The 19,785-nt window shown below is 28.7% G+C and overlaps 1 protein-coding gene across 4 annotated transcripts in view; it reads right to left on the bottom strand.

Annotated features, from left to right (window-relative positions):
* sdt (MAGUK p55 family member stardust) overlaps positions 1-19,785 on the bottom strand; it is a 176,593-nt gene that overhangs the window by 44,416 nt on the left and 112,392 nt on the right. Inside the window, exon 2 of one of the 4 annotated variants that reach the window (XM_071179144.2) lies at positions 13,336-13,411. The exons of the other annotated variants lie outside the window; for them this stretch is intronic. The gene's annotated coding sequence lies outside the window, so the exon portion shown is untranslated. The remainder of the gene's footprint in view (positions 1-13,335; positions 13,412-19,785) is intronic. 4 annotated transcript variants of the gene reach the window in all.

Genomic DNA, 19,785 nt, shown 5'->3' with positions numbered 1-19,785 from the left:
TCTCACAGTTTAGTTACCATCTTATTTATGGTACTTTTATTGCTTTCCTTGAATATGGCAAAATAACAAATAATTTGCTGTTTAACCATTTTTTCCCTAGAAATTTATAACACCGTGAGTAATCCTGCCATAATATGACTGCATTTTGAAAAAAAAAAAATCTTTTTTTTCCACATTTGAAAATCCATGGTTTATTTCAAATTACCTGAAATCACTTTTTCGAGACTAAATTACTTTACGTCGATGAAAGAATTTGTCACGTTTCTCCCGCTGTATAGCATTCTCTTAATACACTGACATAATGAAAATAAATTTTACGAGCCTTTGTTATTATGAACATGCACTACCGTCAAGTGGGGTTATTTTGCACACCGAAGCAATTTTGCTCATCCTTTAAAGTTCTTTTTCGAAGGCTTCGTCGTCATATGAAATGCTTTTTTTTGGTTTTGTTTTTTGCAAATAATATGCCAATTTCATAACTGCTGTAAGTTTGCAACAGTTACTCATGACTGTTAGAAGTTTAGCCTATCAAAAGCTAGTACTAACTATACTTAGTCTGAAAATGCCGCAAAACGTCAATACAGAGAAAAGCTATCGTTTTGTGGAAATGAGACGAGTTTGTGGTCTTATTTTTTAATATTTAAGGCTGGAGCCGTGGTAGCTCTGGCGATAGAACGCTTGTCTTCAATGAGGTGAACCGGGTTCGAACACCAGCGAAGGCTGGTCGATACGAATTCCGCAACCCGGCTAGCACCGACCACAGTGCTGACGTAAAATATCTTCAATGATCAAGGGTTAGTCTCCTTGCTGTCAGGGCAAACCGTGTGGGGGTGCTTAACCATGTAAAGCAAATGTGGGTTAGTTCTATCAAAAAATCCTCCACGAAGTCAAATTTCTCCCAATACTTGATCTAGGCATCCCCTTGTCTTCTGGATTGGGTTCAAAATTATAAGGCTACGGAGGTGAATACTGGTAGTTGGTAGTCCTAAACCCAAAAATAGAGTCGGCTGTTCAACGACGGTTATAAAATTATCAAATATTTAAGACTGCATTATACGGGCTCTAAAGATTTTCTAAAACTGAAACTAAGGCAGTGATTTTGATAATTTTCTTCAAGGTGAAAAAATGTCGCTAAATTGGTGATTTTTTTAAAAAAAAAAAAATTTAACTTTTAAAATATTTAAGTTCTGTTCTAAGGCCCGGATAATTCTGCCCAGAAAGATAGTTAAAAGAAATTTGTGCGGCGCAAGCAGTTACTCACTGGCTCTGTAATAAATCAGAGCAGTTGGTTGTACTGTTGGCAAGGTTCCATTTAGTGATAATTTAATAAATAAATAATTGGTTAAGTGACTGCTGAACAAAGAATATCAGCACTCACTCAACCACGTATCAAACTTTGATCCATTAAGCCCCACAGTTATTCCTATTATCACTGTGTTACAGAAGAATAACTATTGTTTGTTTAGAAGAATGTTTTCATAAAGTTTTATAATTGGACCAATGCCTCAAGAATTGTCTCCAGCAATGAGGAAGGTACTGGCTTTTCTACTCACAAGTTAAGATGAAACTATGGGAATGGAACAAAGCAGTAAAATTGATAAAAGATCCCCACTACAACTGTTACTTTTCTCAGCAAAAGAGTTTCCGAAGGATCCTAAGTTTAACTCATTTAGGACCCGTGATGAAACTCCCTTCATGTATCACGTGTGAAACGAGCCTTTCTGACTCCAGCAGCTCAACATCACACCGACGTTTCCTCGTATTTCATCTCGTAGTATTAAAGGGTGCAATCATGTGCAAGATTCAAATAATATTATAACACAAGCAAATAGTACAAATTTATTGACAAAAATTAAAGATGTGTTAATGGTAAAGTATAAATAACTAAAATTGAAGCAACCCTTTTATTCTACTCTGATAAATTCCCAAAAGAAGAGGCCTTTCAATATGTCTTCGTTATCCTACTTTATCCTTCAATTTCGAACAAAAACGTGACCTCTCCTCGATATATCGAATCGATTCTCCATACGAACAGCAAAATGATGGAGTCGATAGTTTCCTGTTCTTACACATCAATATATTCGATGTCAAAAAATACTTTCGGTAAGCAAGACCCTTTCGCTGACGGAAATGATGGTTCAGATGAGAAAGTATTTTCTTGCTTTTGATGTCATCTTTTCTCCGACGCGGATTCAAAGGAGGGTGGTATCTTTTTGGACAACGAAATTGAGCTTTTTACACCATTTCATTTCATTTAGATGTAGTTATCTTCGTCACTTAATGCACCTTAGGATAGGAAATTATATCTGAGAACTTATTACAGTTTTTCTTTCAAGTTGTATTAATTTAGTTATCAATTACTTAAAAATGAGTTGAGAGTTAAATAGCTTGGAAATGAATACTATTATTTTAACAAGATTTATGCTAAAAGTCAAATTTAATAGTTATGTCATTTTGCTATCTCTGATCAAAAGTGTGACTGAGTCGGGGGATATCTCTGTAAAGAGAAAGATAATGAAAAAAATAAATTAGGGAAATTTATTCGTTATAGAATCAAAAACCAAATTAACAGAGAAAAATAAATCTCATGAAAGAGGAAACGATTTTCACTACTAAAAAAGCCTTCAACTGAAGGCCATCTAGCGGTAAAAAAAAAATAAAAGAAAATTATTTGCATTGAGTGAGGAGATTCTCATGCAATCGAAGTGGAATTCGTACCAGGGGAATTTCATACCTGACGTCAATTCTCGCCCACATTCAAAAGGAATAATTTGAAAAGAAACATCACAGGTTAACCTTCACCCTTACCAAGCGATGGAGTCATCCTATCGCATCGTACAATACAATAACAAATTAAAAGTCACCATAATTACTGACTCGCCGTTTCATTTATTCTCGAATTATTCGTCGAAAAACTTACTTATGTGAGACCTCCACTTTCAGACAAATGGGGACGTTATAATAGCCCCGAAAATTTAAAAAGTTGCAAATGAATGGATATTGCATGTGGGTCTGAAAATCACTCTTAGTTAGTAAAATATAAAATAATGTTTATTCGCACCCCATAGCCATTCACAATAAAATGATTACGCGAAAAAATGGTAACAAATTTAAACTACAATTAAAGCTAAATTTAAAAAAAAAAGAGCAGGACAAAGAAATGAAAAGATTGCTAAGACAATCACTGCCTGTAAACTACAATTATCAATAAATAAATAAAAGAACAAGCCCCTCACAAAATCCCCAAAAGTAAAAACCTTATATAAAATAAGAACAATAATTCATCGAAACAGTATTTTTAAATATTCGTTGACTGGATTAAATCGGAGGCAGAAAGTTAAAGAAAAAGTTGAAGACATTAGTAAGCACTTTTAATGCAAGTGAAAAGTTTGATGAATTTGACATTTTCTTTTACACAGTGTCAAAAAAATTATATAACTCTACCAATTTAAATTAATGATAGGTTATAACATTATGCTCTAAAAAATGCTTTATTTTTTTATTCAAACAAATAATTTTTTTTTTCAGTTTTATTTTTCAATATTTATGAATCAAAACTGCAAAGCTCTGATAAAAAACGTTCATGGGTGCCACTCTAAAAAAATTTCAAGACTGAATTTAGTTTTAGCTTTAGAGCAATTAAGATGATTTTTTTTTAATCAATTTAAATACGTTATAATATCATTGCAGTTATGATTGACTGCTATGCAACTTCCTCTGACCACCAGTTTGCATGCTACAAAAAAAAAGAAAAAAAAAAGATTTTTTTTCATGATATTAACATAACATACCTTTATTTTTCAATAATTTAAACGATAGGTGCTTGAGTTACCTTTGAGCAAAAGTCTTCCTTTGAGAAAAAAATCATTAATTCATAATTTTAAATGTACAATTCCTTAAAAGTGATTCCTGTTTTGTTTTTTTTTCTTTTCAATCAATAACAAACCTCATTCTAACACATTTTTTTAAAAAAAAAAGGGGGGGGGGGACATTACCCTGGCGATATAGATTTTAAGCTAATTTTAGACTTGGAAAATTATGAACAGTTTTTTCCAGATTGGAAAGACAAACAGGATGTTTTACAAAAAGACTTCACTGTGATCACCAATTTCTGTTCATTTTTCCCAAAATGGCAAAATCGTGACTATTTTCACACTATCCCAAAATTATGAGTAGATTTTTCAGTATTTCATAAAAATACGGCCTTTCGATCTACCCCTGGATATATTATTCCAAAAAACTACAGTAGGTTCAAATTTTCGGATCTTGAGCAAGATAGCACTTTCACATTTTCGAATCTACGTCTACATTTTCCATGCTTATTAACGGGTTAAGATATTTTTCTTTTTTTTACACCTCAGAGTCTACGAATTCGAATGAATGGAAAGTAGGTAAAGAAACTAAGCAGATTTAATCTCTCTCGTGAAGAGAGGAGTGCTTAAGCAAGCGGAACAGCAACGAAATATTTCTTTTTCAGAAATTGGAATGTGGAACGAGTCTTAATTATTGGATTGTACAATCAAAAGGTACTTTCTCTCGGATTGCTCTTGCATACATTCGCAACAAAATTCATTAAAAGAAAAGAAACTCTCGTTATACACTAAAAAGAAATTGAACGATAGTAAAGTTTGAAAACTTTATACAAATAGGTAATCAGACTCTAGCAGGACAGTAAAGCATAGGAAGCGCGATTCATTCATGAATAGCATCAATCACTTTGCGAATTTATGAAAATAGGTTCTGTTCAGCAAAAAACCAACCCTTACCACTATTTAAACTGAAGAGAGATTTTTAGACATCAGATCGAATCTTTTTTGAACGTCATACGTGACTTATGTTACTCTCAATAACATAAATCTTAAATATTATAAATGCATATAAGCAGGGGTCTGTCCAGACATTTCCTGAAAGGTCCTGTTTTTGTAAAATTGTGAAAAAATTATTCATAATTTGTGAATATAAAATAAGCGTTAAGTCACATTCCTTCAACCAGGGTCCTGCTTTTGTGAATTAGTGCAAATAGGGTCATGTTATTGCAAAAATTCCTAAAAACCTTTTCAAGAAGTTTTTAAATTGTAAATAGATTCTGCTCAACAATTGCTGCTACTAAATTAGAGATGTAATATACAAATATTTAGTATTTAGCCTATACTGCTCAACTCAGAATATTCATTTCGGACAAATAATGGAAACGAAATCACTCACTTTTTTAATAATTTCAATTGACATATTTTAAATAACACAACTTAGTCATGTATCACTTTTAATGTGTTACGCATTAAGTAAATTTAAACAATTCTTAAATTTATAATATTTTATTTAAAAAATTAATAGAAATTAATTTTTATTTACATAATATTCTATTAATTAAGTTTATGAATAAATATAAATTGATCAATTATTTATTTACAAAAAATATATATGACTTAATATTAATAAGAATGCGCACACGATGTTTGTCTCGAACCATCCCCCCCCGGGGGGGAAGGGTTTATTCGGTTAAGAAAGGAATAATGAAGATAAACAAGTTTGTGAAGGGTTCGTTTTTATGAAAAGATATTTTGTGAAGGGTCCGTTAACGGACCCAAATTTCTTTTAAACAGACCCCTCTTGAATTAAAATTGCACTACTTTATACTAAAAATTTATCCTTCAGATATTTTAAAAAACTTTTTCAAAATACTCATACACTATGTTATTTGCATGCATTTTAAAAACACGTATCATAAATTAAAACTTATCGCAACTGCGTATGGTTCAGCAAGATAAATTTAAAATTGAGATTTTATTATTTAATTAAAAATTAATATGAAAGAACTACAAACATGACTGCCGATTCATACTGTAATTAGGCAGCTGCTACATTTTGTGAACACGGTTTTTCCTAAAGATATAATCAGGGGTGATAGTATTCCGGGAGTTCTTCCGGGTCTCGCAGAATCTCAAGACCAGTTCACGGACTTAAATCTGAAGTTTTTTCTAAATCCCGTTAACGAAACGTTTACATGTATTTTTTCGCTATCGAGGACACATTTCGCTAAGAGACGTTTACATCTTACGTGATTCTTTCGCCAATTTGATTCTTTTGGTTTGGTGGATTTTCGCCATTTTGAATATTTGGAACTGTGCCGGAATCTGCTTATTCACGGGATTTTAAGATCAAACATCGATTTTCGTAATTTACCTGATCTAAAGCTACGCGTTGCGATTTGCATTTAAGCAATTTAAAAATCACACATTCAATTCCTATTCACGTGATTCAAAAATCCGAAATCACGATTTGTATTTAAACGTTAAAAAAAAAAAAAAAATATCGCGATTCGTTTTCACGCGATTTTAAAATTCAATATCGCGATTTTTGTAAGAAGTAAGTTTTTTTCTTGAATTAGTTACTCTAAAGGTGTGATATTCTGCATTAGTAGGTGTAGTATAAATGTTAGTTCAAAAAGTTATGTTAAATATGAAACATGCATGGTACATAACTTAATATCAATTTTTTGCACATAAAATTTTCAGAGTCATTCACTCTGTGCCACACTCACCCCCCCCCCCCCCTATATAATAAAAGATTCAGAATCTCTCAGCTTCGGCAGTTGTAAGGATTGCTCATACGCGTCGATAATTTACGATTTTGTGAAAGAATACAAAAAATCCGTAGACTCTTTCCAGACTTTTTGTGAAAGGTCTTGTTTCTGTGAAAAATCTACTAACAATTTCTTGAATAGTCTAGAACTAGATTCTTTGAATCAGAAGAAATTTTGTGAATATGTAAAAATAACATTTTGTCCTTGTAAGAAAAAAGTGTTTTGAGGAGTATCAAAATTAAAAATCACTTACCCACTGCGAATAAATACCTATTATGTACCATTTGCCTTTCCTTAAATGAATGATAAGCGTAAAAAAAATCTAAGAGACGAGGAATGACGAATTAAACGAGAAAATAAGGTAGGACATATTGACAAAAAAATTAATGAAACGAATCGCAAACAAATCTGGAATGATTGGCTGATAAATTTAGCTTCTTGAAAATCACTGTACGCATTGAAATTTAGTTATACGCTTTTTACATCCAATTTTGAAATTTATTAATCATGTAAAGAAAATATTAAACAATTTTAATAAATGCCTCACACATAGTCAAGAAATGTATTAAAAAAAAAAAAAAAAAAAAAAAAAAAAAAAAAAAAAACAATAATTTTGATTGTTTTGACAATAATTCATTAAAACTAAACTATTGAAAATTATTTTAAGTTTTCAATTTTATTTTTTAGAATTTGCTTTTTATTATTTAGTTATTTATATTTTATTATTTCGTATTAGTACTTTGTCTTTTAATTTCACTTTTTAAACTATTTATTCACTTTAAAAATACATTTCTCAGTTTAAATGAAGAAAACGATGTCATTTCTAATTTGCATATTATTTATCACGTCATATTGTTTCTGATTACTATATTTATATCCCATGTTACCCAGCGTGCATCGAACAAAGTAACCTATAGCTTTGGAGAACGTGAAATCCAAAGGTGGATAATTTTTAAGCAGGTGGAGAAAAAAAACTGGTCAAAACCCTCTAATAATGATTTATTTTTAGATAGTTAATTTGTACAATATTTTCAAATTTAAAACAAAGATTGGTGGGAATAATGAAGTCGCATTAGACAAACGAGAATTTAATACAAATTTTATCGATAAACACTCTCTTCTTCCACAGAAACAGAGTTCGATCGATAACATTTTAATGTTACGAAAAAGGCGGGATTTTTGGCAGTTAGCCTAGGAACGCATCCGCATTTTTAGAGTTGCCAAATGAGACACACACAACAAATATCGGTTAGAAAGAGGAAAACTTAATTTTATAGTACCTCATTTTTGCAACAAAAGAAAAAAGGTTTGTTTAGCCCAAATTTGTTGCGGGGTTAAAGTTTAGCAAAACAAAATTCGAAATTTTGCACAATAAAGACAAAAAGGATAATAAAAATAAAAAAGAAAGAGAAACGAAGAAAGTTTTATTTGCTGCACATAAGCTGCAATTATATAAAACTAATAAAATAAGTTATAAAAAAAAATAGAAACATTAAAACATCTTAAAAAAATATAAGATATCCAAAAACATAGAAAATAATGTAATTAAGATTAATGAAAAAAGATAAATTGCTAAAATAGAATATTTTTAAAAACGTTTAAGAAAAAATTGCATTTTAAAATATATATATATATATATATATATATATATATATATATATATATATATATATATATATATATATAAAGGCGGAAAACAAAATGATGAGAATTTTTTTTTAAAAATATTTTATTTCAATAATTTTTCTTCTCTTTTCATTAATCTTTATATTACTTGCCATGTTTTCTCTCTATATTTCAGGGATGAGATTAGCCAAAAGGCAAAAAAGCTGAATTTCCACGATAGTAAATTTTACGCAAGCACAACCCTTTAATAATAAATTCCAGACAGTTCAAGGTAATAAATAATGTGTTGACATACAATTGTGTACTAATCTATTATTATATAAATGGTTACATTGATACTTAACATTTAATGAAAATAAAAATTACCAATTGAAAAAATAAAGCTGGAAATTATATTTTTCCTCAGTTCACATAAGAGACAATTATTACTTGAAAAACTACCTGGTTTAGCAAATTAAAACTTCTGAGAATATACATTAATATTTCATTTCCTTTAATAAATACTGTTATGTGATTCATAGCAAATATATCAGTAATATTACTTCTTAAATTTTATTGGGAAAAAAAACTTTAACAATGGACCGAATCATTATGTTCATATTATAGTCTAATCTAACTAGAGCCCTTTGAAACATGTCAATAACAGTGAAGTAGAAATATATAGTAACTCCTTAACATACAAAAATTGCTATTTTAGTTTGAAAAATTACATGACAATCAGCAACTGCTTAGATCATTGTTTTTTATTTGATAAGAATTTTGCCTTTTATAGCATAAATAACAGCAATTTTAAATAAAATTTTGATGAGGAGTTAATTAACTCTCTTTCCAAAAGAAAAAAATTAAATTAAATCCCTTTTTAAGTGATTGCTTTTGTTTGCTATATTTAGTCGTTAGTTCATCTTCAAACATCTCGTGACAAATCCTATTTTTTCTTCTTTGCAAGCACAAAATGTAAGTTTTGAATATATTCCCTTCCAGTTTCTCTGATGTTGTAACACTTACATATACTAAAAATCGTCGTTAGAAAAACAGTCACCTTTATAGTAACTAATTAAAAAAAATAATTACTTCTTACAAGAATAGCGATAGTTGATCTTAAAATTGCGTGAATATGAATAACAATTATGGATTTTGAAATCACATGAATATGAAACTAGATATACGATTTTGAAAATGAGGAAATAAAAACTGGAATATAGAATTTTTAAAACGCTTAAATACAAATCACGATTCATAATTTTCAGATAGCGTAAATACGAATCATGATGCGTAATTTTTAGATTGCATAAATAAGAATTACGATGCATAATTTTTAGAATGTGTGAATGCGAATCCCAATGCCTTATTTTAAAATCACGTATAAATACGAAAATCAATGTTTGATATTATAAACCGCATGAGCAAATGAAGACATTGAATTTTAAACTTGCGTGAATACGAATCGCTACATAGGTTTTTAAAAAGGCGTAAATACGAATCACAATATCGGATTTTTAAATCTCGTAAATAAGAATCGCAACGTACAATATTCAAATTGCGTGAATAAGAATCGCAACACGTAAATATGAAAAGCTATGTTTGATATTAAAATCGTGTGAATAAGATCGATATATTAACAGATTCCAGGTTTGGGACATCTAAAAGGGTTGTCAGAAGCAGCGTCGTTTGAACTACAAAATCGGATCTATCTGGAGGGCGGGTAAAAAATTCGGAAAATCTTATCTGCTGCGAGTAAAAAGGGAGAAAATAGCTAAAATAAGTAAAAATGAGAAAGGATTGGTAGCTATGAAGTTTGAAATTTCTGTTTCTCTTTGAAAATCGGTGAATTTTCTGAAAAAGCGGAATATTTATTAAAAAAAGTGAATTTTTTAGAAAAATCTGAATTTTTGATTTAAAAAAAAAAAGCTGAAATTCAAGAGATAAAAGTGAAAAATGCGGAAATCCGCTAAAAAGCGAAAAAATCTCATCCCTGATATTTTTAACTTATTTTATGAATTATATATATATATTAACCTTTAGGTATGCTAACAGAATGGAAATGGGGTGTTTATTATTACTTTAAAATCTTTGTTTTCAATAATAAGGATAATATAAATAACGGTAACAATTCAACAAATTTTTCTAAAATTGTTCAATCAATTAAGCAACTTCAAAAAAATTTTGTAATTACTCCCATAGACAAAGCTAACAGTAATTATGCAATCTTCTGTAAAAAATTCTATGTTGAACTTTTAAATACGGAATTAAAAAATAGAAAAAAATTTTAAACTTAGTAATTTAAATAATAATGTTTTAATAAAAAAAACATCATAAAAAACATAAAAAAAACAATGGATACCCAACTAAAGTAATAAAATTCTATATGAAATCATTGAGTGTAATCGTATATTATGTAGATATGCTTACTAAAAATTTTTTTAATTAATTTATATAATTTTTCCAGGTGCAAATCCATTTCGGGCAAATCCGCGGCTAAAATTATTTGCTAAATAAATATTTTTGCTAATTTATATAATTTTTCCATGTCCAAATCTATTTCGGGTGGATCCATGGCTAAAATTATTTACTAAACAATTTCTTTGTTAATTTATATAATTTTTCCATGAGCAAATCCATTTCGGGCAAATCCGTGGCTAAAATTATGTGTAAAACAGGCAATTCATGTTTCCTTCTCTTTTCTATTTTATATATATTTTTTTTTCTTAAATAAATATTTATTTTCTATAATTATTAATTGTCAACTTCTTTAAATTATCCAGTATAATATTACCAGTACCTTGCCAGTACCTTGCACACATCATTTCATTTCCAAAACAAGAAGAACAAGGATCATTTTCAAAACAAGAAGAGACTACAAAAGACAAGAGTTAAGTTTAACAACAGAGTTGCGAAACTACAAAATTCTACCCTACGAGATTTCTTACTGTATTTGCTAAAAATAATAAAAAAGCAAATGACCCCTGATTTCATAACTATAAAAAATTTATAATGCTTAACAGTTAATAGAGTTTCTTTATCATAAATGACTGAATTCCAAAAATTTTTTTGAAAAAATAAATCCTGCGGCTATAACCCTGAATTCAAGTAGTGGGCGGTCCATTCATTCGAACAATCTAAGATATCGATTTTTGCTTGAATTAAAAATTAAAATAAAATAAAAAAATATTGGATAGAAAATCAAAATTTTTCAAATTGATTATTTTAAGATCCGCATTTATATTCGTAAAAAAATGATATGTTTTGAACACTCACAAAAATTAGGAATATCAAAACAAAAATTAAGATTTAAATTGAAGAAAAAACTTTTGTCGAGAAAAATCCGGATAACTACGAGCTCTGGAATATTGAACAGATAGGATAAAAATATTTAAGGTCAATAATTTGTCGAAATCCGTGTTCTCTAACAGACATAAGTGAGAGAAGTCATTGATACATTAAGTATAAATTTATTTGTAAACTGTTTACGGCCTCAAAAGCTGCTTCATGAAGGTGAAAAGCACAGTCACAAAAGAATGAGTATGCAGCCTTGGCGTGGAAAAAAAAAAAAGCTTTTGTAAACGATATTTATTTATCTGTGCAGACGTATGAGAAGATGAAGCAAAAAAATACTAATCTGCGAAAGAAAACTCTTAAACACGGTCAAAAGATGTCAAAAAATGCCGCAAACAAAAGATACTCCGGAATGACACGATTTTCCACTTCATGGAATTCCATTGCACATATTTTTCTAAAATACTAAAAGATAAGTTTAAGTAGACTTTTTTTTCCCCAGCCTCCTCTCCTGCTAGCTTCATCCCTATGCCCTTTGAGCATCTGTGGTTATCATTAAGTAAACAAATGAATGACTACCCAGAAGAAAAAAAAGGTTAACGCAATAAACCGCAATAACTACATAAATAATTTTAAAATATTACCTTTCAGCACAAAATACACAGTATTTAAAAAAAATTCGTTTTGCAACGTTTTTTATTTTTATTGTTTCCGTGAGATTCACTCAAAATGAGTGGTTCTAAACTACATTATATGAAAATACACAAGTAACCACACAAATTAATTAATCAAATTAATCGTAAAACACACCTAAGAATTTTGACGTGTAGTGATTATCTGAATCTGCTATGTTACTTTACGAATAAAGCTAAGTTACTTCTTAAAAACATGTCAAAACATTTCGTAGAATATGTCATTTCAGTAATTAAACTAACACATTTGATTAGAACAGGCATAATTAGAGTGCGAAATGAAAAAGAGCAAAATAAAATTACCATCAAAGTAAATATACATGAAATGCAACAGTAAAGCTATCATACAAATGTCCAACAAAACTATAAACATGACTGATTATAAGCTGAAATTTTTTCCCGCTAAAAATTTTACAATAAATTTATAACGCAGACGATAAAATATAACGTTTAACGAAGTTTAAAACCAATTATTAAAACTGTACATTTATTTTTAAAATGAAATTTGCAATACTTATTAGAATAAGAATATCATTTTCTTTTGAGAGAAGGATTATATTGATAAAGCATTTTCTGACTGGTTTTATAATTCAACTGATTAATAATTTTCCATTCCACATTCTTGTTGTTGCATAAATTAAATCGGACACTTCGTGAAAACAGAGAACAGTCATAATTTAAAGACGAAAGGTAGCTTTAACCAACTGTGCATAAATAGAATCAATGACAATTTCAGACTAATTGATCACATTTTTCTCTGCATTTCTAATTTTGTTTAAAAACCTCAGACCCTTTAAGATTCGATTATTAAAGAAAAATCATGTTTACATTGAAACTAAAAAGTCTAACTTAAATTTTTATCATATCTGAAAAATACCTTAAAATAAAAGAAAGTTATGAAATACAAAACTACTTTTTTCTTTTTCGGCAATAATTATCACACATTCCAATTTCATAGAAATGAGCTCTTCTAAACAAATTAGTTTAGCCAGATGTAATTCGAAATTCTCGAGTCAAAACTTGTGTTGAAAGACTTAACAAAAGCAATATAAAGAACTCAATCAGCTAAACAGCTTAGAACATAGGTTTTAATAGGGAAAAAAATGAAAAAGAAAAATTTATGCTACAACTAATTCGAGAGCGAAAAATTAAAAACTTGACCTTAACATCAGAGGAAAGCCCCCACAACCTAATGAGTTGGTTCTTCATTTTCGCCCATTCATAGATTCCGCACGACCTATTTCCAGAACAAACACGGGTATTTAAAAAATAAATAAATAAATATAAAAAAACAGTTATATAAACAAAATAAACCAATTCGTTGTTGCTTTAAATAGCCAGCATGTAACCTTTTTTTTTTCTTCTTTTCTTTATTTTCTCATTTATACAACTTCCGCATAAAAGGAAGATTAATGCCGTAATTCCACAAATGCGATCAGAATAAATAAATATGAAAAAATGAGGGTTCGCAATCAAATAAATTACTAGAATTGCCATTTCCGCAACAAAACAACAACAACAAAAATGCTTTGGGGGAAATTAGTGTTTTTGAAAATGTCACCGACGCTTTTGAAAGGGCAGTAGCGGTTAAATAACTTATATTGAAATGTCAGCTAAAGACCTTTTTAAAAGCTGGCCACTGAGGTCAAAACAAATGTTATCATAAAACCTTTAAGTCCCCAAGTGTTAAACGCACACAGCATATGATTTATTTGGAAGATAAAGTTCAGTCCATGTGAACTTGGGCTAAATATTTGCATTCAAATGAACTACTATACTATTATGAACATAATCCGTGATAACAGTGGTCAAACAGAATAACAAAATCCTGTTAAAAAGTGCATTTTGCTATGTTCTTTTCATTCAATCAAATGACAACTTATTAGATGATTAAAATATACAAAAACAACTTTTATTCAGACATCCCCTTTTCTTGATTTTTATTTTTTTTTCATTATTTTTCTTAAAAAAGATTCTAAAAAGGTAATGAATCCGAAGAATTCTATTGAAATTAAAATGCTGTACAACAGCTCTTTTTAACAGCTTTAAGTAACCTTCATTTAAATAATTGTCTGGTTTGACGACTGAGACTAGTTTTAACTTTATTTACGATAAAAGGGGGCAAAAACATTTACCTTGTAATACGGTCGAGAGCATTCTTGGAAAAGGAAAATGATAATTTTATTTTAATCTTTGTTAACTTAAATTGACCCTGCCCTCAGAAAAATTAAAAAATTCTTTTTTTTTTTTAAAAAAAAAAGCAAAGAAATTGAGATCACTTGGCAAAATTTAATTAAAAACCAATTTTTAAACCAACGCAATAAAATTTTTCACTAATAGGTGGTTTTTAAACAATGCTACACAAAAATTCGCTCTGATGGGACCGATCAATAAAATTTCTGATCGCCCAAAAAAAATTTTTTTATTCTCCTTTAAGATAATGATTCCCTATCAGGTCATAATCCCCCCCCCCCGCCAGAGAAAATTTCATAATATCAAGGGGGGGGGGGTATGCGGTCAGTCTGATTACTGAAGTTTCAGTCTGAAACTCTGGACCTGAAACAGCAGAAATTCTGGATACTCTGGACCTGAACCTGCATTTTTTTAAAAATAATTTAGGGTATGACTTTTCTTTTACGTTTCGATGAGAAATTATTTTAGATAGCTTGTTTAAATCGTTCTAAATTCTTAGACTGAATATTGTTTTCCCAACCGCCAAAAGAAATGTTTTAAGAAAATCAGTCTCAGAATTTCGATCTTTAATGTAACAGTTTTATCCAAACTATGCAGTGTTAGATATATATTCCATTCTTGTCTTTGCAAGTCAGGTTTTTCAATTATATTACATATGAAAAAAAAGAAAAAAAAAAAAAGATTTGAATTTAAAAGTTACCCCAAAATTTAGCGAAGAAAAAAGAAAAGTGTCTTAATATTACACTGGTCTGCTACGCACTTTTCTCTCATAAAGTACATCTCGAACTTCGATATCTTGAAAACCTTAATACGTCAAAAAAATATTTTTGTTCTTAGCATTATATATCCACCTTATGTTCATTTAAATTCCTATGTCAGTTTCTCCTCAAAACATTGTTATGTTGAATTTTTTTCGTAATAGAAAATTAATTTTTTCGGAAAAATTATAATGTAAGTTAATTGTAAACCAATACATTTTTATTTAATGCATAATAATTTTTGCCTTACTCTTCAGATAAAAATTATCATTGTTGTATTTAGACTTATAGTCAACTTTCATTACATACATTTTATTAGTAGTTATTCTTATGACTACTTTCTAGAATAATATTTTTCTACTTTTCAGAAAATATTTAGTTCTGAGCTTATGATGAAAACTCTCAATCTCGATTTTTTTTTTTTAGTGTTCTTTCAACTTTGAGATATCGAGAGTATACTGTATTAAATTATTTCGCTTAACTAATCAGTTTGTTTACATAATTCTGTAAGAGGGGAATCAGCTTCCAACAGTGAGAAAATGGATCAAAATAAGTTGAAAACCACTGCTTCAAAAAAAATAAATAATAATAATAATAATTAAATAAAAATACGGTTGCTACACCGGCGCACAACTAAGAACAAATATTAAATGATTATAGCTAACCCTATCCTCTTTTAACCAGAATATCAGGTTCATAAACCTATTAAAAAAAATAGTGTGGTCATTTACTGTCAAATTATAGGTTTTTAAACTCTTATTAACAATTTTCTGAAATCAAGTTGTTTGTATTCTAAAGATTAAATAAAACTGAAACGTTTGTTAGAAATATGACACAGTTATCCTTGAAATATTTCTCTACCATCTGTATAAACAACTTTCCATTTTTATTCGAAAGATTGAGTTTTACTTTTTATTACTCTTAAGCGTTGAATTGTAGTTTCATCAAACTATTTACATAAGAAATATACAATTAATTCGAGCCAAATACCGAAAAAAGAGAAAAATTCTTAAGAACATTTTTTTAAAACGCCTTAAACCAGGGCTGGAATTTCGTCCTTAATATTAAAAAATATAGTGTGTAACTAAATAAGGTCAATGAAAATATATGGCCAATACCAGCAATAGTTTAGCAAAAAGTGATAGAAGAATAATTTAAATAAATTAAATTCAATACAGTAGCAAAGTTAAGTATCCCACATCTACCTTTCCTCATAGGGGGAAAAAGACAGTACAAGAAAAAAAAGGATTGTTTAATTAATTTTGCAATGATAGTGAATAATATAACTTAATATTTTTTGTTAATCTCATTACGCATAGTTTAATCTTCATTTAGTCATGTTACAAATACAAAAATTTCAGAAATTATCGTTTATATAATACGCTGTTTATAACTTATTTTTTAAATTATAAATACAAAGTTGAAAAAAAAAACATCCAAATTTGATTCAATTTCGATTTTTTTAATATTTAACTATAGTTTTCGTTGCATTGTAGGATTTTTGAAAGAAAATTATTTCACAAAATAGGTTTTTTTTTTCTTTAAAGATAGTGAAGTAAGATACATTTTATCGATTACTCAAAACCTGTGAACCCAATTACAAAATTCCTACGAGCAACAAAAACTATACTTAATAGTTAACAGGGGTCTGTCCAGACAAAAAAAAAAAAAAAAGTCCTGTTAAAAGTGCATTTTGCTATGTTCTTTTCATTCAATCAAATGACAACTTATTAGATGATTAAAATATACAAAAACAACTTTTATTCAGACATCCCCTTTTCTTGATTTTTATTTTTTTTTCATTATTTTTCTTAAAAAAGATTCTAAAAAGGTAATGAATCCGAAGAATTCTATTGAAATTAAAATGCTGTACAACAGCTCTTTTTAACAGCTTTAAGTAACCTTCATTTAAATAATTGTCTGGTTTGACGACTGAGACTAGTTTTAACTTTATTTACGATAAAAGGGGGCAAAAACATTTACCTTGTAATACGGTCGAGAGCATTCTTGGAAAAGGAAAATGATAATTTTATTTTAATCTTTGTTAACTTAAATTGACCCTGCCCTCAGAAAAATTAAAAAATTCTTTTTTTTTTTTAAAAAAAAAAGCAAAGAAATTGAGATCACTTGGCAAAATTTAATTAAAAACCAATTTTTAAACCAACGCAATAAAATTTTTCACTAATAGGTGGTTTTTAAACAATGCTACACAAAAATTCGCTCTGATGGGACCGATCAATAAAATTTCTGATCGCCCAAAAAAAATTTTTTTATTCTCCTTTAAGATAATGATTCCCTATCAGGTCATAATCCCCCCCCCCCGCCAGAGAAAATTTCATAATATCAAGGGGGGGGGGTATGCGGTCAGTCTGATTACTGAAGTTTCAGTCTGAAACTCTGGACCTGAAACAGCAGAAATTCTGGATACTCTGGACCTGAACCTGCATTTTTTTAAAAATAATTTAGGGTATGACTTTTCTTTTACGTTTCGATGAGAAATTATTTTAGATAGCTTGTTTAAATCGTTCTAAATTCTTAGACTGAATATTGTTTTCCCAACCGCCAAAAGAAATGTTTTAAGAAAATCAGTCTCAGAATTTCGATCTTTAATGTAACAGTTTTATCCAAACTATGCAGTGTTAGATATATATTCCATTCTTGTCTTTGCAAGTCAGGTTTTTCAATTATATTACATATGAAAAAAAAGAAAAAAAAAAAAAGATTTGAATTTAAAAGTTACCCCAAAATTTAGCGAAGAAAAAAGAAAAGTGTCTTAATATTACACTGGTCTGCTACGCACTTTTCTCTCATAAAGTACATCTCGAACTTCGATATCTTGAAAACCTTAATACGTCAAAAAAATATTTTTGTTCTTAGCATTATATATCCACCTTATGTTCATTTAAATTCCTATGTCAGTTTCTCCTCAAAACATTGTTATGTTGAATTTTTTTCGTAATAGAAAATTAATTTTTTCGGAAAAATTATAATGTAAGTTAATTGTAAACCAATACATTTTTATTTAATGCATAATAATTTTTGCCTTACTCTTCAGATAAAAATTATCATTGTTGTATTTAGACTTATAGTCAACTTTCATTACATACATTTTATTAGTAGTTATTCTTATGACTACTTTCTAGAATAATATTTTTCTACTTTTCAGAAAATATTTAGTTCTGAGCTTATGATGAAAACTCTCAATCTCGATTTTTTTTTTTTAGTGTTCTTTCAACTTTGAGATATCGAGAGTATACTGTATTAAATTATTTCGCTTAACTAATCAGTTTGTTTACATAATTCTGTAAGAGGGGAATCAGCTTCCAACAGTGAGAAAATGGATCAAAATAAGTTGAAAACCACTGCTTCAAAAAAAATAAATAATAATAATAATAATTAAATAAAAATACGGTTGCTACACCGGCGCACAACTAAGAACAAATATTAAATGATTATAGCTAACCCTATCCTCTTTTAACCAGAATATCAGGTTCATAAACCTATTAAAAAAAATAGTGTGGTCATTTACTGTCAAATTATAGGTTTTTAAACTCTTATTAACAATTTTCTGAAATCAAGTTGTTTGTATTCTAAAGATTAAATAAAACTGAAACGTTTGTTAGAAATATGACACAGTTATCCTTGAAATATTTCTCTACCATCTGTATAAACAACTTTCCATTTTTATTCGAAAGATTGAGTTTTACTTTTTATTACTCTTAAGCGTTGAATTGTAGTTTCATCAAACTATTTACATAAGAAATATACAATTAATTCGAGCCAAATACCGAAAAAAGAGAAAAATTCTTAAGAACATTTTTTTAAAACGCCTTAAACCAGGGCTGGAATTTCGTCCTTAATATTAAAAAATATAGTGTGTAACTAAATAAGGTCAATGAAAATATATGGCCAATACCAGCAATAGTTTAGCAAAAAGTGATAGAAGAATAATTTAAATAAATTAAATTCAATACAGTAGCAAAGTTAAGTATCCCACATCTACCTTTCCTCATAGGGGGAAAAAGACAGTACAAGAAAAAAAAGGATTGTTTAATTAATTTTGCAATGATAGTGAATAATATAACTTAATATTTTTTGTTAATCTCATTACGCATAGTTTAATCTTCATTTAGTCATGTTACAAATACAAAAATTTCAGAAATTATCGTTTATATAATACGCTGTTTATAACTTATTTTTTAAATTATAAATACAAAGTTGAAAAAAAAAACATCCAAATTTGATTCAATTTCGATTTTTTTAATATTTAACTATAGTTTTCGTTGCATTGTAGGATTTTTGAAAGAAAATTATTTCACAAAATAGGTTTTTTTTTTCTTTAAAGATAGTGAAGTAAGATACATTTTATCGATTACTCAAAACCTGTGAACCCAATTACAAAATTCCTACGAGCAACAAAAACTATACTTAATAGTTAACAGGGGTCTGTCCAGACATTTTGTGAAAGGTCCGTTTTTCGTGAAATTGTGAAAAAATTACTCACATTCTTTCAACTAGGGTCCGCTTTTATGAATTTATGCAAATAGGGTCCGTTATCGCAAAAAAAAACTTTTTCAAGGAGTTTTTAAATTGTAAAGACATACAAGATTATGCTCAACACCGTAAAATTATAATTAAAATAATTAAATTTTAAAAAATT

This window comes from Parasteatoda tepidariorum, chromosome 6 (genome assembly GCF_982258835.1).
Source record: "Parasteatoda tepidariorum strain Cologne lab strain chromosome 6, Ptep-v5.0, whole genome shotgun sequence".
In the NCBI taxonomy this organism is placed as follows: Eukaryota; Metazoa; Arthropoda; class Arachnida; order Araneae; family Theridiidae; genus Parasteatoda; species Parasteatoda tepidariorum.
The sequence above is the reverse complement of the archived record's forward strand: the minus strand, read 5'-3'. Positions and strand labels throughout refer to the sequence as shown.